Below are 25082 nucleotides of genomic sequence, written 5' to 3'. Positions count from 1 at the left end.
TATTTTTGTCTACCCCCTCAGTTGGAGAGAGGGTATATTCATCTATGTTGATCACTGCTGTGTCATCAACCTATAAAACATACTGAAGAATGGTGCCTGAAATTTGATAAGGGATTAAGAAATTGGCCACATAACTAAATACGTACATAAATTAATGAACAAATCTCCAGGGCTTCTGGATTGAGGGCTAATGAAAAGAGGAAGGCAAATGGTTGGGGCAGGGTACTACAAGAAGTAGAATTTGGAATACTCTGATAGCTATCCCAATAGATAAGGTCTTGTTAATTTAGATAGTTTTAATGAGCGAGCTGCGAACTAGGGACACAGTATCAAGATTTTTATAATGTATTGTGTAGAGTTCTTTTGAAGTGTGCACAGATATCACTGAAAATCTATGAATGTGTGCATGCCTGTATTACTTTATTTAGTGCTTTACAAGAGCCCCTCAAGGACAGGGTTATTGTAAGTATCAGTATCTTTCCTTTATTATGAGCTTAATTTGTTCAAAATTATATCATAATTTATTTGCAGCTGTGAAACTAGACTTAGTTTTTGAGTATACCCTCCCTAGAAATCTGTGACATTAATAAAACCAACACACATGTGTTCAGCTTCCAACGATACACATACTACAAACTCAATTATGGGCCATCCATTTTAATGAAGGCAAGAAGTGATTTAACAAATACAAAGCAAAGAGAATATTAAGTTTTGTCCTCCGTTAATATTAGTAATGGATAACGTGGATTCCAACACCTTCAAAATAGTTTGAGACCATCATCTCTGTGTCATGGCAGAGGGATATTCAGCCAGGATATTGTTCTCTGTCACTCAGAAAAATACCCGCAATGTATACTGATACTTACTGAGTCAGATATGGGACATTTGAGTGATTAGGAGTCTTTTAGCATGATTCTTTCAGATGCCTTAGCTACAAGATGAAGCTAGCAGCTTTGGACACTTTTAGCAATGAAGAGTTTGTTGGGATATTAATTTTCATGCTGAATGAAATGAGCTTATTTCTTCTTGAAAGCCTCCCACATACCATTTCTAACCTCTGTTTTCTGTTTGGAAAGACTTTTAGAAATTAAAGATCAAGACAAAAAATAAATCACAACTTAAATGATACATGGAATATTTTTCTGACTTAAAGGACCCTGCAGAATTAAATATGACCCAGTTCAAATCTGAGCTACTAAGGCTTCTCTGGTAGCTCAGATGGTAAAGAATCTGCTTGCAGTGCAGGAGACCTGGTTTCAATCCCTGGGTTGGGAAGATCCCCTGGAGAAGCAAATGGAAACCCGTTCCAGTATTCTTGCCTGGAAAATCCCATGGACAGAGGAGCTTGGCCGGCTACAGTCCATAGGGTCACAAAGAGTCAGACAGTACTGAAGAGACTTAGCACTAACACAGTTCAAATGTTAATTTCATTTTAATGTGTATATTGGAGTGGAATCTTCAAGGTACCAGAAAACGAGAATTCACCCTACCTACTTGAAACTGCAGCACAGCACGCACACTTCAGTTACCAGTTCTGTTCATTCCACAGAATTATCTTCATAAAACATAGTGTTCTATATACCTGAGATGTATCTTACTTAGTTTTAAGAATTTCCAGATAACTCTTCATACATAGTGTTACAATTCCCATCTTGCCAAGTCCTGCACCAGTTACATAGAACACAGCACATTTATTTCTCTGGATTGTTCAGATCCCAGTGATAGAAGGATGGAGTGGGATCAAAGAGATCAGGATTCTTGTCCCAGATTTACCATAAAATAATTGTGTTCTCAGGAAAATTGTAGTTATTCTAGACCCCTTTCCTTGTCTTTATTTCCAGAGTTTCACTATTCAGTTCAGTTCAGTTTCTCAGTCGTGTCCGACTCTTTGAGACCCCATGAATCGCAGCACGCCAGGCCTCCCTGTCCATCACCAGCTCCCGGAGTTTACCCAAACTCATGTCCATCGAGTCGGTGATGCCATCCAACCATCTCATCCTCTGTCGTCCCCTTCTCCTCCTGCCCCCAATCCTTCCCAGCATCAGGGTCTTTTCCAGTGAGTCAGCTCCTCGCATGAGGTGGCCAAAGTATTGGAGTTACAGCTTCAACATCAGTCCTTCCAATGAACACCCAGGACTGATCTCCTTTAGGATGGACTGGTTGGATCTCCTTGCAGTCCAAGGGACTCTCAAGAGTCTTCTCCACCACCACAGTTCAAAAGCATCAATTCTTTGGCGCTCAGCTTTCTTCACCGTCCAACTCTCACATCCATACATGACCACTGGACCATAGCCTTGACTAGACGGACCTTTGTTGGCAGAGTAATGTCTCTGCTTTTCAATATGCTGTCTAGGTTGGTCATAACTTTCCTTCCAAGGAGTAAGCATCTTTTAATTTCATGGCAGCAATCACCATCTGGAGTGATTTTGGAGCCCCCCAAAAATAAAGTCTGACACTGTTTCCACTGTTTTCCCATCTACTTCCCATGAAGTGATGGGACCAGATGCCATGATCTTAGTTTTCTGAACGTTGAGCTTTAAGCCAACTTTTTCACTCTCCTCTTTCACTTTCATCAAGAGGCTCCTTAGTTCTTCTTCACTTTCTGCCATAAGGGTGGTGTCATCTACATATCTGAGGTTATTGATATTTCTCCTGGCAATCTTGATTCCAGCTTGTGTTTCTTCCAGCCCAGCATTTCTCATGATGTACTCTGCATATAAGTTAAATAAGCAGGGTGACAATGTACAGCCTTGACATACTCCTTTTCCTATTTGGAACGAGTCTGTTCCATGTCCAGTTCTAACTGTTGCTTCCTGACCTGCATACAGGTTTCTCAAGAGACAGGTCAGATGGTCTGGTATTCCCATCTCTTTCAGAGAGTTGCACTAGATGACACCAAATAACATCCCACTCTTTGCAGTAATAGCTTCGATGTTATTGGTATTCTGAAACAAATGAAGACAATGACACATGAAGCTGTGCACCATCTATGTAACTATGTTTTTAGAGTTGCCTCCGTTTTAAAAGAGACACGTGTGCCCCAATGTTCATCGCAGCACTGTTTACAATAGCCAGGACATGGAAGCAACCTAGATGTCCATCAGCAGACGAATGGATAAGGAAGCTGTGGTACATATACACAATGGAATATTACTCAGCCATTAAAAAAGAATACATTTGAATCAGTTCTATTGAGATGGATGAAACTGGAGCCCATTATACAGAGTAATGTAAGCCAGAAAGAAAAACACCAATGCAGTATACTAATACGTATATATATATGGAATTTGAAAGATGGTAATGATAACCCTATATGCGAGACAGAATAAGAGACACAGATGCATAGAACAGTCTTATGGACTCTGAGGGAGAAGATGAGGGTGGGATGTTCTGGGACAATAGCATTGAAACATGTATATTATCATATGTGAAACAGAACACCATTCCAGGTTCGATTCATGAGACAAATGCTCAGGGCTGGGGCAATGGGAAGACCCAGAGGGATGGGATGGGGAGGGAGGAGGGAGGGGGGTCCAGGATGGGGAACACATGTAAACCCATGGCTGATTCATGTCAATGTATGGCAAAAACCACTACAATATTGTAAAGTAATTAGCCCCCAACTAAAATAAATAAATTTATTAAAAAAAAAAAATGATAAGATGGCTGAGCACAGAGGTAGATGTTTTGACCAGAGAGGCTCCAAAGTAAATGCAGCTAAACCACACGTTTCCTTCTTTCCCGAAGCTCACTTAACTGAACATAGGCTGCCGGATATTAAGCTGTAAAGCATATTATCAGTGTATTTTAAAAGAAGCTATTCTTCTAAGATTTCTAATTAATAGCAGGAAGTTTTGAAATTCTTAAAAGATCATCTGATCTTGTGAGATTTACAGCTCCATTTTCCAGTCAAGCAAGTTGAGTTAAGGCATCTGAACTTCTGGATGCATCTCAGAACTAAAATTCTGAACCTCTTGAGTTTTTCTTCATGCTGTCAGAAATTCACGCCAGATAATCCTTTTAATAGCGAGTACGTACAGACTTGTATATTTTCATATAAGAAAGCAATGTGGTGAGTCAGGATGGAAGTGAAGCCCTTAGTCTCAGAGGGGTACTGAGCTCCTGGTGAAATATAGCCATCATTTCTTCAAAATAGAAAAGCAGTTATTTGAAGTTATTAACACCAAATAACTATTGATACATTTATCTGTGATACATGTATTTACTGTACCAACTAGGTGTGTTCTCTTTGGGAAGTCTGTTTAAGACACAGATTGTTTATTTTTGTTTGTTTTCCCACAAAGACCGTGACCTTCTGATCAGGAATGTCTATATTTTACTAACATCTGGAACCACCAACTAACACGGTGTCTAGAATGTAGCCAATGAATATGAAATAAATGAATACATTTTTAAAGTAAGGGCCAGGGTGTGGGCAAATACAAATTTTTTGTTTTCAGTCATAACGTGATTGAAACATGTAAATGATACAGACAACAAGCGCTACAGTAATTCAAAGAAGGCATAGAACAGATAACCTGTAAGCATCTATTGTATAGCACAGGGAGCTATACTCGATATTTTGTAATAACTTATTAATGGAAAAGAATCTGATAAAGGACGTATAGATAAATTAATCACTGAACTGTACACCTGAAACTAACATGGCGTTGTAAATCAACTATACTTCAATTTAAAAAACAGACAACAAAAGACACCAAGAAGTCATAGCCGTTCTTATGATATTTCCATAGAGAAGCCAAATGAGGAAGAGAGAGATAGCTTTTGAATTAACCAGAGGAGGAGTCACAGAGAACCTAGGCTTGGACCTGAACTTGAGTTTGCATTAAGATTGCGGTGCAGGTACAGATGTACGTAATCACGTACACTCACTATAGTGAGACTAGCTGAAGTTATGAGTGTTATTCAAGATCCCAAAGCAAGTGCAGTATGGAGTCAAAATTTTAAGTGACACCTAATACACTAAAAAAAAAACAAACAACAACAAGCCCTTTCTGTGATACTGTGTTGTCGTTGAAATAGTTTTGCTTCTTTTTGGTAGATTATAGTAGAAATTGGTTCTAGTGTTTTCTGCAGTAATTACTAGTTCTGTTTATCCCCTCTAGAGCTGATCTTCAAAATTTCCATTACAGTGGTTTTGCCAAAATGAAACATACAAATATTCATGATGCCTGTATCCAAGTATTTCTTCTGTTGTTCCCTGCTTTTCTTCTAGGATTATATGAACAATTCACTATCTTGAATTATGCTTTTCCCTCCTTCAAGAATTCTCTCCTCCCTATTGGGCACCTGGAAAACCCACTTCATTTGTCAAAACTCAGTTTACATATTATCTCTTTTGTGCTGTCTTCTGTTTAGTGTTGTGATCACACTTTCCTTTTTGCTCCCATTACACTTTTGCATACCTGATTGTTGCACTTGCTACACTGTATTGTAGTTGGATTTTTTACATATCTCGGGCTTCTTCTGGGCAACATTCCTTGGGGCCAGGGACTACCTTTTCTTCATCTATTGCTGCAGCTTTAGCATGTTACTTGTTATGCAGTAGTTAATATAAAAATGAGATTTGAATAAACTTAAAAAGGTAGGTACCTATGACTTATTATCATTTTCCAGACATAACAGGAAAAAATATTACTGTTGGTGCTGAATGTTCACTTTTACTGTAGTGAATGGTGGTGGTACTTGACTCCACTTATAATGTTTTACCCACCATTTAATGTATTTCTACCCGATATCTCTTCTTTATTTCCATCTATATATTTATTGCTAATCCAAGTAAAGCAGGAATGAGGGTAGGGCTAGGTTATACTTGGCTGGAATAGTAAAGACATTGTGTGACTTTTTGGTGAGAAAATCCTAATGCATAAGAGGTCTACATCTTCCCTTTGAGGCATATGGAGGGCTCTGCCTCTAAAGAGTTTTATTAGCAACTAATCAAGATGTTTCTGCATGAGGCTCCTGATTAGCTATTAGTAATACTAAGAGTAAATCAAAACTAAAGTAGTTTCTGACTTGTTTTACATTGTAAATGTAGGTTATTATTTTTTAACGCTGGGGGTGGTGGTGGTGGGGAGTGAGGGAATGGTCTTTTCCCATCTTTATGTTTCAATCCTGTCAAGAGAGATCTTAGGGTAATTTCAGCCCTGCTTCTTTTCTTATTCCACCCTAGGGTGATCACGTGACTTATATAGGAAGCTTGAAAAGAATTAAGTGGGCCTGTTTGTCTTAACTAATTCTGTTCTCTCCCTTGAGAGTGAGAGTTGGTGTCTTCTGTTTCTGTCATCCTGTGTATTACTAGTTCAGTTATGGACTAGTAATTTCTGGGGTTCAGTTATGGGGTCATTTCATTCAAACTGGATTCTAAGCCAGGGTTAGATCAGTACCAGGAATATTTTGACCTCCATCTTCGCTCTTTTATCTTGTTTCTTAATTAACTCCATACCTAGGTGTAATTAAGGTGTTGTACCTGTTGTACTTTCACAAATGCATCCTTTGATATGTTACCTGGAAACACTGAGAAATAAAAAGAAAGGAGCAGACTTTTTGGAGAGGAAAATGTCCACGTGGAAATGTTTTGGTGCTTCCATGCAAGGTAGTCTTGTGCCTTGGTCTTTAATGTGTGGTGGGATGTTGGGACCTTTGACTATTTGAAAATACTTCGGCTTATGCAGTTAACTGCTGAAGTCTAGAAAAGTTTTAATGTATGCTGTATTAGTTTCCAGTACCTGCTATAACAAATCAGTATAAACTTGGAGGCTTAACATAATAAAAATGTACTATCTCACAGTTCTAGAGGTCGAAAGTCTGATATCAAGGTGTCAGTAGGGCTGCCCTCCCTAAAGCTGTTCTAGGGGAGAGTCCACTCCTTGTCTCTTTGAGCCTCTGGTGGTTAGTAGCTTCCCTGCCTTGAGGCCGCATCACTTAGTCTCTGTTTTCACTCCCTTTGTGTGTCTGTATCTTTTTCTTTCATCTGGTCCAAATTGCCCTCTGCCCTTCTTGTTTAATAAGGACAATTATCGTCATATTAAGAACCCGTCTGATTAATACAGGATGGGAATCCCATCTCAAGATCCTTAATGAAACTTGCAAAGACCTTGTTTCCAAGTGAGGTAACAGTTAAGAATTAGAACATGAATATATCCTTTTGGGGGGTCACCATTCAACCCACTACACCAACAATAAGACTCGGCAGTTGGCTGCAGTTTATTGCATGGAGGAGTGGCTGTTTCTGTCAAGCCACTTAAGTAAAGGTCTGGCATAAAGAAAAGGGGCCCTAGGGAATTGCAGGTGGCTGAGTGAATAACTGGAGCAGAATGAATAGGGCACCTGGAGGGTCTTTAGTATACAGAGAACTTTACCTGGCTCTTAACTTTGGGGTGGGCAGGAGTTTACAGGGCAGGAAATACTCAGGCAGCTGCTCACCTTGGCTTACTCTTCAGGTAGTTTTTTCCCAAGCAGGCTTGACTGAGACAAAGACTTAGTTGTAAGGAAAGTATATTTTACAGAACTTGTCAGCATTGACACATATGGTTACCATAGGCTCAAGTTAATCCTTTTACATGTGGATCCAAACTGACATGGAATTTGTCAGTTACACTGGAGAAAGAAATGTTCTCTAAAAGGCAGGCTTCTTTGGTCTGTGCAGTTCCACAGCCAGAGGCAGTGAAAATGGCTATGGCGCCGTAGGATCGTAGAATCTACACATCATAACTGGAGGTATAATGTTACTGGATAGAACCCATAATCAGGTCAGTACTGCAGTGTGAACAAGATCATCAAAGAGGAAGGATAACTCAAAAGTCCATGTGTGATAGGTGCTCAGGGCTGTGCATTGCACATGGCAAATTCATAGCGAACAATCAACCTTAGGCCAGAAAATTCCTCCTGGTTCTAAGTTTGCAGGTCAGGAATTTCAGATAAATGGCACAGACTAATGGACATCCTAGTGAGGCTAAAATCAAAGAGACTTTATCTTTCAAATGCCATTGAGTTTCTGCTATGTTCTTTGATAATTTCTGTACTGGTTTCTGGGAATGAAAATGTACCTAGTTTCATTATTCTAGGAGTGGGGACTGGCTTGCTTTTGAGATTGTTTAAATTGTGGGCATAATGCTGTAATCTCAGATTGAATCTTAGTAACTCTTTAAAATCTTTAAAAGCATGATTCACGAAAGACTTGATAAACTGATAGAACAGCCAAGATCCTGAGAGACCTAAGCCAATGTCAGTAACAGAAGTCCAAGCTATAGATATGGAAGTATCCCTCAGTCCACTGAGACACGGAAAGCCCTGCCACTGAGAATGAATTAAAACATACATTTGGGAGGATTATTTCTGGACATTTAGGGACTTCAGATTTTTAACCCAGCATAACAAGGAAACCTGATTTAAAAAAAAAAAAAAAGTGAGGTCTTCAACTTTGTTTTTCTTTCTCAAGATTGCTTTGGTTATTGAGGGTTCTTTGTGGTTACATATGCATTTTAGACTAATTTCTTCTATTTCTGAAAAAAATAGGTTATTTTGATAGGTATTGCATTAAAATGTAGATAGCTTTGTGTAATATAGACATTTTAACATATTAAGTCTTCTAATTCGTAAACATGGTATATCATTCCATTTATGTCTTCCTTAATTTCTTTCAATAACATTTTGTAGTTTTCAGTGTGCAAGTCTTTCATGTCTTTAGTTAAGTTTATTCATATTTTATTATTTTTGATACTATTATAAATGAAATTGTTCTCCTGATTTTTTTTAGATTGTTAATTGTTAGTGTACAGAAGTGCAAGTAATGTGTGTATGCTGATTTTGTATTCTGCAAACAAACTGCTAAGTTTATTAGTTCTAATAGATTTTTTTGTGAACTCTTTAGCATTTTCTGCATCTTTTTTCAGTATGTTCACTTTCAGCCTAAGTGTATCCTTAATTCTAGGTGACATTTTCACTTCCATCTTAGGTTTTCATCTTTTTAAAAAATTATTTTACCATTAATGTTTTTATTTTAATAATCATATTTATATTTTGGCTGTACTGGGTCTTCATTGCTGTCCAAGCTTTTCTCTAGTTGTGGCATGTAGAGTTTCCTCTCTTTGCAGTGCGTGGGCTTCTCACTGCAGTGGTTTTTCTTGTTGTGGAGCATGGGCTCGAGGGTGTGTGGGCTTCAGTCACTGTGGTATGTGGGCTCAGAGTTGTGGTTCCCAGTCTCTAGAGCACAGGCTCAGTAGTTGTGGCTCAGGGGCATAGTTGCTTCGCGGCATGTGGAATCTTCCCAGATAGGAATCAAACCCAGGTCCCCTACATTGGCAGGCACATTCTTTACCAGTGAGCTGCCAGAGAAGCCCCTTAGGCTTTCATCTTAATTCTCAATATATTCAGGCTTAGTTGGGTATATCTCTTGCTCCTCTTCCCTGTACCTCACCATGCCTGGAATAGGAGGTGCCCCTATAACCCTGTGTTGATTTATTTTAAACGACAGAAGTGCATGTACATGTTCATTTCCCTCTGGAAAAGGGGGTTACATTCCACAAGATTCAAACATCAAGTCTTTAAACTTCATTGAACCCATAGATTAATATATAGTTGCATAATTATCGTCCTCTACACCACTCTAAGATAATCATATCAAAGTATGGTTATTAATTATTTTACTTGCAAAGAAATAATAGGCAAAGAGAAAGAAATCTCTTCTCAAAAGAAATTATTCCACTAAAGTAAAGACTAAAGGTCCAAAAGTCAAATTTATATGGAATTTGTGACTATTCTAAGTGATAAAGGACTCTGACAAGAAATATTTCAGTGTTGATTGCTATTATCACCTTTTCACTTTCCATTACAGTTGTTTATATTATTCTCATGAGATTTTACTTAAGTTATCAAGATTTTTATAGTAGTCAAATTAAAGAAACAAAACCCAAAATATCTTAAAATGCCAATACAAAGAAAAATGAGTCAGAACATGAAAAATATTTTAGACAAGTTGGCAACATATATTCTTTGCTCATTTGTTTTTGAGACAAGTTCCATCTTATTCACACCCACATGTACAATACACTGAATAAAATACAACCAATCACCCTATGGTGATGAAAAACAAAAGACAGGATGGTTCTAGAAATTTCTTCTGTCTGTTCCTAGTATCTTGTTGCATCTGGCAAAATAAGCATGTTGAAATGTTCTCTAAATTTTGTGTTTTATTTTATAATAATTTGCTTATTTATCTTAATGTAAATGTTAAAAAAAAAACTTGAGATATTTTAACAGTTGGCATATGAGTTTCCCCACCTATTTTCTCTAATGTTCCCTTTGCCTCCTATAATGATCTTTTAGAATAGCCTGCATATACCATTCACATACTCCGCAGACTCTACAGCCCTATACATGTGCAAAAATAGCTTCTAGGGATGGGTTAGCATACATTGGATTGAATTAGGAAGGTTGTAGAATACATAGTTTTTCATCTCAACATTTCAAAAATACCTTTGGAAATTTTGCACTCAAGTTTGAGTGCAAATTCCATCGACTTACCAAATGCATTTCAGGTATACCTAGGTATGTCCAGTAAAATGGTGAGGAGACTATTTAAATGAGCAAGCGAAAAGAAATCAGCAAAAGGATATATTATAACCAAAAGGCAGATATCATGGGTCAATCAAGTAATCCCAGAAACATATCCACACATATAAACACAATTAACTTACAAAAGAGGTGCAAAGCCAGTTTAGAAGAGAAAGGATAGTCTTCCTGACAAATGGTGCTAGAAACATGTAGTACATGGGTAATATCCATAGATAGCCATATGCAAGACTATGAGTTTTGATCCCTACCTCACACCATATAAAGAATTAATTAAAAATAGATCAAAACATAAATCTGTTAAACTTGGACAAAATCTGTTTGACCTTGGTTAAGCAAAGATTTCCTAGAGATGACACCAAAAACAAGATCCATAAAAGAAAAAAAGTGATAAATTAAGTGTCATCTTTGAAAGACATTATTAATCAAGGAAAAGCTACAGATTGGGATTGGAAGAAAACGTTTTCAAATTACAAATTTGAAAAGACTTGTATCTGTAACATAAATAGAACTCAAAACTCAATAATTAGAAAATTTTTTTAAAAATGAGCAAAAATATTTAAAAAGAGATCCTGCCAAGAAGATGTATGGATGTCAAATAAGCACATGAAGTTGCTCAATGTAATCAATGATTAGCTAAAAGAAAAAAACCACAGGAGATACCACTGCACACCTGTTGAATGGCTAAAATTAGAGTCCAACCACACTAAGTATTGGTGAGGCAGTGTAAAAATTGGAAGTGTTATACAATGCTTGTTGTTGCTGTTGTTGTTCAGTCACTAAGTCATGTCCAAGTCTTTGTAACCCCGTGGACTGTAGCATGACAGGCTACTCTGTCCTCCACTGTCTCCTGAAGTTTGCTCAAATTCATGTCCATTGAGTCAGTGATGTTATCTAACCATCTCATTCTCTGCTTCCTTCTCCTTTTGTCCTTAGTCTTTCAAAAGCATCAAAGTCTTTTCCAGTGAGTTAGCTCTTTGCATCAGGTGGCCAAAGTATTGGAGCTTCAGCTTCAGCATCAATCTGTCCAATGAATATTCAGAATTGATTTCCTCTAGGGTTGACTTCTTTGATCTCCTTACTGACCAGGGGACTCTCAAGAGTCTTCTCCAGCACCACAATATGAAATCAATCAGTTCTTTAGTGTTCAATCTTCTTTATGGTCCAACTCTCACATTCGCACATGCTGCTGCTGCTGCTAAGTCCGACTCTGTGTGACCCCATAGACGGCAGGCAGCCTACCAGGCTTCCCCGTCCCTGGGATTCTCTAGGCAAGAACACTGGAGTGGGTTGCCATTTCCTTCTCCAATGCATGAAAGTGAAAAGTGAAAGTGAAGTCGTTCAGTCGTTTCCGACTCTTTGCGACCCCATGGACTGCAGCCCACCAGGCTCCTCCGTCCATGGGACTTTCCAGGCAAGAGTACTGGAGTGGGGTGCCATTGCCTTCTCCACATTCGTACATGACTACTGGAAAAACCATAGGTTTGACTATATGGACCTTTGTTGGCAAAGTAATGTCTCTGCGTTTTAATATGCTGTCTAGGTTGGTCATAACTTTCCTTCAAAAGAGTAATGTCTTTTAATTTCATGGCTGCAGTCACCATCTGAAGTGATTTTGGAGCCCAGAAAAATAAAGTCAGCCTCTGTTTCCACTGTTTGCCCATCTATCTGCCATGAAGCAATGGGACCAGATGCCATGATCTTAGTTTTCTGAACGTTGAGCTTTAAGCCAACTTTTCACTCTCCTCTTTCACTTTCTTTAGTTTTTCTTCACTTTCTGCAATAAGGGTGGTGTCATCTGCATATCAGAGGTTATAGATATTTCTCCCGGCAATCTTGATTCCAGCTTGTGCTTCCTCCAGCCCAGCGTTTCTCATGATGTACTCTGCATATAGGTTAAATAAGCAGGGTGACAATATACAGCCTTGACATACTCCTTTTCGTATTTGGAACCAGTCTGTTGCTCCATATCCAGTTCTAACTGTTGCTTCCTGACTTGCATGCAGGTTTCTCAAGAGGCAGGTCAGGTGGTCTGGTATTCCCATCTCTTTCAGAATTTTCCACAGTTTATTGTGATCCACACAATCAAAGGCTTTGGCATAGTCAATAAAGCAGAGATAGATGTTTTTCTGGTACTCTCTTGCTTTTTTGATGATCCCTTGGATGTTGGCAATTTGATCTCTGGTTCCCCTGCCTTTTCTAAAACCAGCGTGAACATCTAGAAGATCACGGTTCACGTATTGCTGAAGCCTGGCTTGAAGAATTTTGAGCATTACTTTACTAGCATGTGAGATGAGTGCAATTGTGCAGTAGTTCAAGCATTTTTTGGCATTGCCTTTCTTTGGGATTGGAATGAAAACTGGCCTCTTCCAGTCCTGTGGCCACTGCTGAGTTTTCCAAATTTGCTGGCATATTGAATGCAGCATTTCCACAGTGTCATCTTTCAGGGTTTGAAATAGCTCAACTGGAATTCCATCACCTCCACTAGCTTTGTTTGTAGTGATGCTTCCTAAGTCCTGCTTGACTTCACATTCCAGGATGTCTGGCCCTAGGTGAGTAATCACACCATCGTGATTATCTGGGTCGTGAAGATCTTTTTTGTACTGTTCTTCTGTGTATTCTTGCCACCTCTTCTTAATATCTTCTGCTTCTGTTAGGTCCCTACCATTTCTGTCCTTTATTGTGCCCATCTTTGCATAAAATGTTCCCTTGCTATCTCTAATTATCTTGAAAAGATCTCTAGTCTTTCCCATTCTATTGTTTTCCTCTATTTCTTTGCACTGATCACTGAGGAAGGCTTTCTTATCTCTCATTGCTATTCTTTGGAACTCTGCATTCAAATGCGTATATCTTTCCTTTTCTCCTTTGCTTTTCACTTCTCTTCTTTTCACAGGTATTTGTAAGCCCTCCTCAGACAGCCATTTTGCTTTTTTGCATTTCTTTTTCTTGGGGATGGTCTTGATTCCTGTCTCCTGTGCAATGTCATAAACCTCCATCCATAGTTCATCAGGCACTCTATCAGATCTAGTCCCTTAAATCTATTCCTCACTTCCACTGTGTAGTCATAAGGGATTTGATTTAGATCATATCTGAATGGTCTAGTGGTTTTCTCCACTTTCTTCAATTTCAATAAGGAGTTCAAGAAAAATAAAAGCATTTTTTCATACAAAGACTTGTGCATGTATCTTTATAGCATCTTTATTTTTAATACAATTGTAATAACATCAAGCATCCTTCAACAGGTTAATGAATAAACATACTGTTGTATACTCATACAATGAAACACCACTCAGCAAAACAAAGGAATAAACTAATAATATCCACAAACATATGGATTACTTTCAAAATAATTACACTGAGTATAAGAAGCCAGGCAGAAGAGTGAACACTGTGTAAATCTATTTATATAAATTTTTTAAAAATGCAGACACCTCTATAGTGATAGAAAGTTTATCAGTGGTCATCTGGAGATGTGGAGGGGTAGAATGTGGAAAGAAAATAGGGGCATTATGAATGAGGTATGGAGACACTTTTGCAAGTGATGGTATGTTCCTTTTTTTGATTGTGTTGGTAGTTTCATGGGTATATATATATATTTCAGAACTTAGTCAAATTGTGTTCTTTAAGTATGTGCAGTTTATCATGTCAATTTTATTTTAATAGAACCCTTAATAGAAGGCAAGAACAGAAGTTTGTCTTAACAAAAATGTACAAAAGAACAGAAAAGTTAAGTGCATTATGATCTCTGTCAGTTGAATATTTCTATAGTTTATTTCCCTCAAAACATATATCCCAGTTCTTGAAAGAGATGGGACTCTTAATAAAGGGTAATAAAACCATATTCATTGAATTTCAGGGATAGTTTTTGATATCTCGCTAGCAACATGTTAGAGAAAAGGAGAAAATAAAATTTATCCCACATGTACCCAGACCATCTGTGGCTTCACTGAGGATGCTTGAGGATCATAGCCTCACTATTACCCATCAGAGGCTCTAGTACATGTCTCTGGTTGCCACGACACCCAATGGCAACAGTGGTATCTGGTGATAAGTGGTTTGCATGTGGCTGCTGCTACTCTGGTGAGACACCTTCTCAATGTTTTGTGCACAGGGAGACTGTGAAAGGGTAGCGAGAACAGAAGTGGAATAAAATTGGATGTTCTCTATGGAAGTTGAGAGATTTTGTTGGTATCACTATGAAAAACATGGCTTATATATAGAAATCATCTTTTTTTTTCAAAGATAAATGCAGTTCTAATGATAGTAGCATCTCTAAGTGAGCCCTAAATCATTCTACCAAATTTCTTGGGCTTAGGAAACCTCTCAGGATTGATTAAAGAATCACTAACCCCTAGCAGAAGGCCATCATGTGTATAAGATGATCTCACATCCCAAGGGAGATTCTCCTACTTTATTATGTTTAATTGATATTTCCAGTGATTCCAAACAGAGAGATACACAAAAGTGCCCTCATTCTCAAATAATTAGGAGGTTAGGAAACTGTACTGGTAATCCTAAACCTCGTATTTGAAATGCTTCCAGATTTAAGCCTTTTGAAGTGCTGTGTTTTTTCTCAACTGCTTTTTTTCTTTTTTTTTAAATTTTACTATTTAATGTTCTTTGAATCATACAACTCTTCTACAGGGGATGAATATGCCAAAACAGATAAGGACATGTATTTTCAAAAGGCTCTCTACTTCAAGTTTAGTAGTCTCCCAAAGTTTATATAACAGAATCCCAAGCTGTTGCAAGGGTTTGACGAGCATGTTTTTCAGCAGTTCTGGGATTTATGTTAGATGGCTTTTAGTGCAGATAAAGCAAAGAAAATTTACTGAGTTCCTAAATAACCAGTGATGCAAGTTCTTATTAATATTCTTAGTAGTGGTAAATACTCTTCCTTGCTGTTCTGCCTTAGAATTCTTCGTTTGTTTTCTTCTTCAGGGATTTATTGACTATTTTAAAGATGTATCAAGCTTTTCATTATTCGAATTTGTGTTGTCTCTTGCCCCCTTTTTTTGTCTCCTCCCTATGGCTTGATTTACTTTGCCATATTTAAGGTTTATTCATTTGGTAACATCAGTTCAGTTCAGTTCAGTCGCTCAGTTGTGTCTGACTCTTTGCAACCCCATGAACCGCAGCACGCCAGGCCTCCGGGTCCATCACCAACTCCCTGAGTCCACCCAAACCCATGTTCATCGAGTCGATGATGCCATCCAGCCATCTCATCCTCTGTAGTCCCCTTCTACTCCTGCCCTCAGTCTTTCCCAGCATCAGGGTCTTTTCCAATGAATCAGCTCTTCGCATCAGGTGGCCAAAGTATTGGAGTTTCAGCTTCAACATCAGTCCATCCAATGAACACCCAGGACTGATCTCCCTTAGGATGGACTGGTTGGGTCTCCTTGCAGTCCAAGGGACTCTCAAGAGTCTTCTCCAACACCACAGTTCAAAAGCATCAATTCTTCGGTGCTCAGCTTTCTTTATAGTCCAACTCTCACATCCATACATGACCACTGGAAAAACCATAGCCTTGACTAGACAGACCTTGGTCGGCAAAGTAATGTCTCTGCTTTTTAATATGCTGTCTAGGTTGGTCATAACTTTCCTTCCAAGGAGTAAGCATCTTTTAATTTCATGGCTGCAATTACCATCTGCAGTGATTTTGGAGCCCAGAAAAATAAAGTCAGCTACTCTTTCCACTGTTTCTCCATCTATCTGCCATGAAGTGATGGGGCCGGATGCCATGATCTTAGTTTTCTGAATGTTGATCTTTAAGCCAAATTTTTCGCTCTCAACTTTCACTTTCATCAAGAGGCTCTTTAGTTCTTCTTCACTTTCTGCCATAAGGGTGGTGTCATCTGCATATCTGAGGTTATTGATATTTCTCCCGGCAGTCTTGATTCCAGCTTGTGCTTCATCCAGCCCAGCATTTCTCATGATGTACTCTGCATAGAAGTTAAATAAGCAGGGTGACAATATACAGCCTTGACGTCCTCCTTTTCCTATTTGGAACCAGTCTGTTGTTCCATGTCCAGTTCTAACTGTTGCTTCCTGACCTGCATGCAGGTTTCTCAAGAGGCAGATCAGGTGGTCTGGTATTCCCATCTCTTTCAGGATTTTCCACAGTTTATTGTCATCCACACAGTCAAAGGCTTTGGCATAATCAATAAAGCAGAAATAGATGTTTTTCTGGAAGTCTCTTGCTTTTTTGATGATCCATCAGATGTTGGCAATTTGATCTCTGGTTCCTCTGCCTTTTCTAAAACCAGCTTGAACATCTGGAAGTTCACGGTTCACATATTGCTGAAGCCTGGCTTGGAGAATTTTAAGCATTACATTACTAGCATGTGAGATGAGTGCAAGGCTGCCTCTTAAGGAAGAGTAGATAAAACAAAGATAACTGTTTGTGCAGTAAGCTTGAACTCTTTGCACACGTGTGCCCAACCAGTTTATAAATTTTTTTTGGTCACTCTTTTCAAAGATTTGCTAACATGGTTGAACTTTTACTGTAGAATCCCCTGGCTGCTTAAATCATTCAGCTGATAATCCTGATTCTCAGAGGTGGGTAGAAGGGGCTGACTTCCTTCTCCCCCCCACCCCCTCACCCCCCCCACTACCTCCCACCTCCCCACTCCGCCAGGACTCTGAACTTTACTGCATAAAGCCAGTGTTGAGCAAGCACCTAGAAATTTACAGTCTGCTAGCAGGGAGAGTAGTGACAGGAAAAAGCCCCCCTTCCTCATGACTGACATCAAGTATCCTGACCCTCCACACTTTATTATTCCTCATTCATGTGCTTACTATTAAGTGATTTTCCTGTGTATGGACCCCAAGTCCTCTAGAACTCTTCTTCCATAAAATTGTCATATATTGCAGTGCTCCTGTCTCATAGAAAGTAATATTTTAGATGGGTACAGCCAAAGAAATAGTTCACATAAAGTCTGAAGCTAAAGCTATAAAACACAAGTAAGCAGGATACTTCTTTAGGGATTATATTTTTAAACAGTTTCAAGTCATATCTGGCCTTTACTTCCCCAAATATGAATTATTTTTCAGGCAAATGTCAAATTCTATGACTTTTTACAGATTCCATTTTGTAATTATCTACACTTCACTTCCTGAACCTACACATTTTGCTGAACCCATAGGTCTTGTTTGATTTCTGATAAGCTCCAGGTAACAATAGCTACCTTGTAACAATAGCTACTTTCAAACTCTTCTTATCAGGAGAGTTCTGGGGATGTTTTGTTCTTGGTTTCTTTCTTGATTATTAGTGTTGTTACTTTATGTCTCACCAGTTCCTGGGAAGGGGTCTAGACTAGTACTTAGAAAGCCTGACTCTTGACCTTCTTAGTTGGGTGAATCAGTTAATATCTCTGGAATTTAGTTTCCTCATCTACAAAAGGGGAATCAGAATACCAGGCCTGTCTACCATATAGGACTTTTTTGAAGGTCAAGTGAAACCGTGTGCTTACTGACGTTTTGAAGATGATTATGTGTGGTAGCAACACACAGTACCATTATTACTATTGTATTGTTCTTACTCCTGTTTCTACCATACTGTTAATAATATCACCAGGTGAGATGCTATCCAGAAAACATACTTATCATTTTCAATGAGTTTGCCCTGCTTTGTACAAGATAATATTACATTTTATATATCTTATTTTTTGTTGAGGAACCAGTTTCCACTTTAATTTTTATTTATTGGTACCAATAAATAACTGTGGGGCTTCCCTGATAGTTCAGCAGGTAAAGAATCTGCCTGCAGTGCAGGAGACGTAGGAGACATGGGTTTGATCCCTGGGGTCAGGAAGATCTCCTAGAGAAGGAGATAGCAACCCACTCCAGTATTCTTGCCTGGGAAATTGCATGGACAGAGGAGCCTAGTGGGCTCTAGTCCTTGGGGTCACAAAGAGTTGCACGCAACTGAGTACAACAGTAACAAAAAAATAAATAACTATAAAGCCTGATTAGATACCAAAAGGGAAAATTGTATTTAAGTTCAAGGAGCAAAGAGAATCCAAATAAAAAAAACATATAAAGTGTTCAAACCTGCTAGAAGAAATATATATTTTTATTGTGAATTTATATCAAACAGTGGTTCTATATGAGACAAAATCATTGGTTATACTTATTATGATTTCAACACTCAAAGAATCCACTCAGCTTCTTTTAATCAAAGGAAGAGAAGGTACACAACAGGCACAACTCATTGTGAGGCTCTGTCTGTGAAAATCATTACATTGCCCAAACCCCATGTGTACTCCAAATCTTCATAACACATTTTGTTCAAAGTAAATTGTTTCTGGCAATTCTGTGCCTGAAATTTCTGAGCAGCTTGCCACTCCAGTTTATCGCTGGAGGACATTATTAGTCACTCTATTATTTTTAAAAATGCAGAGGTAGTATGTGTGTCTATGTAGTATGCGTGCTGAGTAATAACCAAGAGAATGGGATATTTTTGCAGGCTAGTGATGGGCACGCTCTGCTTGTACGTAGTTCCACATCCGCCCCACCTGTTGACTTCTTGCTGACCTGCCTCCTCAGCATCATGTGTGTGGCCTAACATGGGAAACTTTGCTTCCTCATTTAGTACTTGTTTCCCCAGCTATAGATTGTAAAAGAGAGTGCTGAGCCTCAGGGGATGGGTTTTTATCCAGACAGGCACAAAGCTGATGATCGAATAAGTCTGCAACACTGATCTCAAGCTGGAGAGGTTAGCTGAGAAGCAGATAGGGGCAAGAGGTAAGCAGCTCAAGATAACTGAGACCACAAGGAGGCTTGATGGAAGCCACTGTTCAGCTGTGTCAAGGAATGGAGACCTTCCCTTAAGAATCAATTAGTGGTTTGTCCCTATGAGGGCCTGCAAATGACTCAGAGCTCTGGGCACAACTGTTCACCTGGTCTCTGTGACCAGTGGAGTATATGCAGCTCCATGTACCATTTCCTTTGTCATCACTGGGCATTAACATGATATGAGGAGGATCTGTTGTTTTTCTTGCAGAATTAAAAAAAAAAAATTTGTAAGAAGTATTTGGCTTTACAGAAGTGAAGGAGTATACGCTTACTCGTGACTTGCTTGAGACTCAAGTAATAAGAATATTTGCCATGTGAGAAGCTGGTATCTGCAAACAACCTCCCCACTTCCACTCCCCCTACCCAAATCTACCACCTCCTGGCCGGCCCAGAGTGGCCCTGGCACTCTTGTGCCGGAGTGCTTTCATTACCGAATCCCAGACACCCCTTTCAATAATTAAAGAATGCCCTGTTATATTTATTAGAGAGGTGGCTGATATTGCTGCCGATTGTTGAATTTCGGTTTCCTGTGGTTGATTTTCATGCATGAGGAACACCCAGCTCCTGGGCAGGTATCAGGGCTCCATTAATCTCCCCAGGCTGCCTCGACCTCAGGATAAATTGGAAGATCAATGACTTGTCCCTGCTGCCGCATCAGCTGCTATTGAGAAATTAATATGAGGATCACTATAAATAAAAGATAAAAGATGATATGGCTAACAGTGTAAAATATTAAGGCTGGACACAATGTGCCAGAGGAATCTAAACCACAAGAGGAAGAAATTAACCCCATACAGGCCTTCTACTACTTTGTTGCAAATCCAGTCTGAGGACAAGAGGTGGTGCTGGCATGTGAGAAGGATCTCTTCCTAGAGAAAAAGTTAAAAACAGTGTTCTTCTCTGTGTTGTAGAGTTTTAAGCCTAGAAGAGACTGCAGAAATTATTTAACCCTAGACATCTCATTTTACATGAGGAGACTGAGGACCAGAGTGCTAAGTGGTTTGCTCAAATATTTGCAGCCAGCCAGAGACGGAGCTGCTAATGGACCCCAGTTCCTGTGCTCAATCCTTTTTATCAAGGTATCTCCTATCGCAAAGTCTCTTCGTAAAACTCCCATTTTTGTGCTCTCTAGGGCTTCCCTTAGAAGAGCACTAATTTGTAATCATGCTGCTGCTGCTGCTAAGTCGCTTCAGTCGTGTCCGACTCTGTGCGACCCCATAGATGGCAGCCCACCAGGCTCCCCCGTCCATGGGATTTTCCAGGCAAGAGGACTGGAGTGGGGTGCCATTGCCTTCTCCGAGGTAATCATGCTAGAAGCAGTCAAAGACGAGTGTATTTCTTAACATACACTCAAGACCAGAGATCTATGTGCAGCATGATAATAACATTTGACAGATATCATTTGCAGAGCATCTCTGATTCTAGAGCTTCACAGAGGGCATTATCAACGTTTCTTCTAGAGAAGAGAAAACAGAACAGATTATCAGACTCAAAAAGAGATGTGGAGTCCAGAAAGGGGCTTGGGAGAGAAAAGAAAAATGCTAGTTGAATTACGATAATGCTGGTTGTCAAGAAAATAAGGCCCTAAGAGGAGCAACCTGTTGAAAAGTCATGAGTTAATTATATTTGCATCTAAAAGTCTAAATTCAGCTGCTGGCTCTCGTGCTCAATTTGTGTGCACTAGTCTGCATGGCTCAACTCAAAGTGACTCTGAATCCCCGAGGTTTCCAGCTTTAAACTTTACTCTGCCCATACTGGCAGCTTCCTGGGTGGCTCTGGGTGGTAAAGAATCCACCTGCCAGTGCAGGAGATATGGGTTCGATCCCTGTGTTGGGAAGATCCCCTGGAGGAGGACCTGGCAACCCATTCCAGTATTCTTCATCTGGAAAATCCCAAGGACAGAGGAGCCTGGCCGGCTACAGTCCATGAGGTCACAAAGAGCTGGACGTGACAGAGCGACTGAGCGTGCACACACCCACTGGCAACTTGAGACACGAGGCTGCTGTGATCGCCAGACAGCTGAGTTAGGTGTGTACCTTGATTTGCAGTTCCTTTTGGCTGCTTCTCAGGACAACTAGACGGGATTTAGATTCCTTAAAATGCATTTATGAATCTATTGGTCTTGACTCTAGGTTCTACCTATGAATTCATTTGTAGTTGGCAAGGAACATTTAATTTCTCATCTCCTACATCATTTAAGCCTCTCTTTAGAGCCTGGCCTCACTCTCACCTGTTAGTAATCAGAATCAGCTACATGAAAGAGTCAAGTCAAGCTCCGTCTCTTGAAGACAAATGCACTTTAAAAAAGCCGTGTCACCTACAAGGTGACAAAGTCTGATTCTCTCTTCAGCAGGTTAAAAAAAATCCATGATCTCAAACTCTTGCTTTTCCTTTAAAAAAAAAAAAAAGTGCAAACTTCTATCAGAGCTATTTCTTAAGGGCCAAAAGTGTACGTTACAAAAAGGGAGAGACAAAAAGATTAGAAATCAATGCAAGCTCTCCCTGAAATACCTGTCTCAGTTGAGAAATGAATATGAAGATCACTACAAATAAAAGATAAAAGATGCTATCCCTTTTTGAGTAAAATATGAGGCCAGTCACAATATGATGTATCAGGTTTAACCAAATTAACCCGCTGGGATAAACAGGGGCTTGGATTTTGCTGCATTTGAAAAATGAACTGATATTAAAAAAATAAGCTTATATATGAAAAAAAGTCATCTAGGGGCTCAAAAAGGAGAATTCAGCTTCTTTCCTTTTAGGTAGTCTCTGTCAGACACCTGCACGAGATTTGGAAAATGCTTTCCCCTGGGCGACAGAAAACAGAGCAATCATTCAGCATTCTGCAAAGGTGCACCAACTTATCTTATTGGTTGATGTGGTAGCTGGAAGCTGTGTTTAGGGGATGGATTATTTTTTTGCATTTCAGTCTACAAGCTTCTCTCAGAAAATATGCTTTCCATTAGGATGTACACAAATCATTTTCTAATATACTGTTCATTAGATTAATGTTAGTATTAGAGCTTCATAGAGCACATATGTGTCTTGGGCATTTTTCCAGAAATGCATTATGTAACACATGGATTTCCAGTTCATAATTGCAAAAGTTTCAAAACTTGAGCTTCACAGTAGAAGCAGGCTAGCTGCAATGAATTTTTCACTCCCTTTTCTAACTAGTCTTCCTGAATTGTGCGCCTTTTCCAGGAAATGAGATAAAAAAAAAATTAAATTTGGTTCACTAGAAGCGATCACTTTGATCTGTTGAGATGTTTCCAGTTTTTCTCTAAGTCTGTTCCATATAGGCTCTCTCTTTTTTTTTTTTTGCATGTTTTGACCTTCTCTATAACCCTGAAAGAATATAGATGGGGTGGGTGACTCACAGCACTTTTGGAGTAGTGAGCTGAATTATTTAGCATAGGCAATGGGAGAATATGGAGGAGTAAGCAGGGAGAAATAATTTTAAATTATATCTTCAGCTGGAGGAAAATTGGCCTACCTACACAAGAGTAAATATGGCATATGCAGTGATTCAAATACTCAAAGATGTCTGTTTTAGCAATAAAGACCAGATATGGACACAGTCCCTGGCAGAGTCAGACATACACCTGCACATTCACTATATCAAAAGAACCACAGAAGTGTGTTGAAAACTGCTTAAGTGAGAGACATAAACACAACTACAGATGAATGGACAGGAATTCAAGGTTTTAAATGCTGGACTGCTGCCAAAGCAGTCAGCAGCGTAAGCTCAAGCCAATTTTCAGTTGTGAGACACTAGGTTCCCATTGCAGGCATGCTGGAAGGTTTGTTCTTCCTGCCCAGTGTTTTCAGGAGGATATTAAACACCCCTGTTAAATGCCTGCAAGTGATTGCCAGAGTGAAGCTTTTGAGAATGATGGCTGTGATCTTTAATAGGGTTGTGGCTTTGTCAAGAATCTCATTCAGAATTTCCAATGTAATTTTCAGTTCAACTTTTTTTTTGGATGATATATACAAATAACTTATTTCAAGAATATATGTAGACATGAAGTTCGGGACCAGCTGGTGTCAATTTTTGTGGTTATCTCCTGACCTAACCTTTTAGCTTCTTTTTGTTCCTTGATTGTAGCTAAGCTTCATCTTGCTTTAGGGCCTTTGTATTCACTGTTCCCATTTTTTGGAAATACCATTTCCAGAAAAATTCTCTGTAAATGATTCCTTTCAGTGGCACTCACTTCTTAAAAGATATTTGGTCCTGGACTGTCCTGCTAGCCTAACTTTATCAGATTACCTTATTTATTTATTTTACATGATAAAAATAAAAATAAATATTATCTCTGGTTTCTATTTGTATTTAGATAAGTTTCTTCCCAAAGAACAAAAGCCCCACAATGACAGAGGTTGTTACCTTTCTTATCCCTTATTCTGTGACTTAGAATAGTGTTTGGCATGTAGTCATCACTCAAGGTCTGTTGACTGTGAAAAGAATGTGTGAGTAGATACATGGATTTGGAGTTATTTGAGGTCATTCTTAATGATGGCTAGGGTTGGTGATTAAATTGCACTTGTAGGTTTTAGAGTTGGAAGTGATCTTGTTGCGTCTCACAGATATGGCAAAACTCTTCCTGCTGTAGCATCCCTGACAGGTAATCAACAAGTCTGTGCTTGAGTAACTATACAAAAGACACTCACCAGGGCACCCTCCTAGCTGCCTTCAAACAGATTACTACCTTCCATGGGAGTTTGCTGCTTGTTATTCAGCTGTAATTAGGGGGGAAAAAAAGAAAAAAAGAACTGATTTACTCAGAATCATCTTCTCTCAGTCTCCTTGTTCTAGTTCCTAGAGGATAGTCCAGACAGAATTTCTCTAAATTACATCCTTAGGGTTTGCATTCATGCTTGTAGCAAAATTAGCACACTACTATGGCAAAACTCACCTTGATTGTCTGCCACTTATTACTATAACCCTTGTTAGTATTTAGAAATAATGTGTCTTCATGTTCCACATTATAATTGAGGGAGTATAGGAGTATAGAAACAAAAGTAATCTTGAGGTTATGTCAGAAGCAACCAGATAGATATTTTCACTTACCCTCTTAATGTAGTCAGTGCTGATGCTGTGAGGGATTGAGCAGTATAGTTACAGCATTATTGCCATTGCTGGGGAAAAAAAATGTATTTATGGTGAAATATACGGTAACTTTGACAGCTTTACCTGATGGGGAATTTGTCAACTACATCTTAGAGCTATGAGCGTTTCTCAGAAAGTTGTGATACAAAACACCTCTCCCTTTTCTTTTTTTTTGTATGTTCACCTTCACAAAAAACATACTTCATATCCTTGAAATAATGATGGCTTAGTTGACATTCTTTTGGGTCCTCAAGGACCGACATCTGAGCGTAATAGTGTAGAGTTGCACAGAGCCTGGATATTTGGCTCCAAACTGAAAGCTCCATGGAGTCATTCTTTTCATGTCTGTTCATCAATGTGTATAAGTGAGAGAAAATCAAAGTCCTAGTTTGCCGATCAAGGTGATCCACACTCTTTCACTTTTTGCTGTGACAAACAGGTACAGAGGTGTAAAATATCTGAAAACAGCCTCATAGGGTTGTGAGAAACTTAAGTGGGATGTAGAGAATATGTAACAAGAAGAAAAACAAGAGAGAACAACTGGCAAATTTTTTCAAGGACCGCTTATGGAGCAGTAATAATA

The 25082-nt window shown here is 39.0% G+C and overlaps 1 protein-coding gene and 1 long non-coding RNA gene across 32 annotated transcripts in view; one reads left to right on the top strand and one right to left on the bottom strand.

The window, feature by feature from the left end:
* Positions 1-25082, top strand: part of LOC145506790 (uncharacterized) — a 95433-nt gene that overhangs the window by 62982 nt on the left and 7369 nt on the right. The gene's annotated exons all lie outside the window — the stretch shown is intronic.
* The window catches only part of LOC145506383 (olfactory receptor 4A47-like), a 162709-nt gene continuing 138268 nt past the window's right edge, over positions 642-25082 (bottom strand). For 5 of the 31 annotated variants that reach the window (XR_014053885.1, XR_014053866.1, XR_014053896.1 and 2 more), the window contains one exon: positions 642-2945. The gene's annotated coding sequence lies outside the window, so the exon portion shown is untranslated. Of the gene's footprint in view, positions 2946-13766; positions 16905-21619; positions 21780-24060; positions 24130-24460; positions 24529-25082 lie in introns of those variants that run through there. The other 26 variants (XR_014053886.1, XR_014053860.1, XR_014053892.1 and 23 more) reach the window with 12 other exon arrangements.

Source organism: Giraffa tippelskirchi, chromosome 1 (assembly GCF_054371585.1).
Source record: "Giraffa tippelskirchi isolate mGirTip1 chromosome 1, T2T-mGirTip1v1.2.pri, whole genome shotgun sequence".
NCBI lineage: Eukaryota > Metazoa > Chordata > Mammalia > Artiodactyla > Giraffidae > Giraffa > Giraffa tippelskirchi.
Note: the sequence above shows the minus strand (reverse complement) of the source record. Positions and strands in the feature narration are given on the sequence as shown.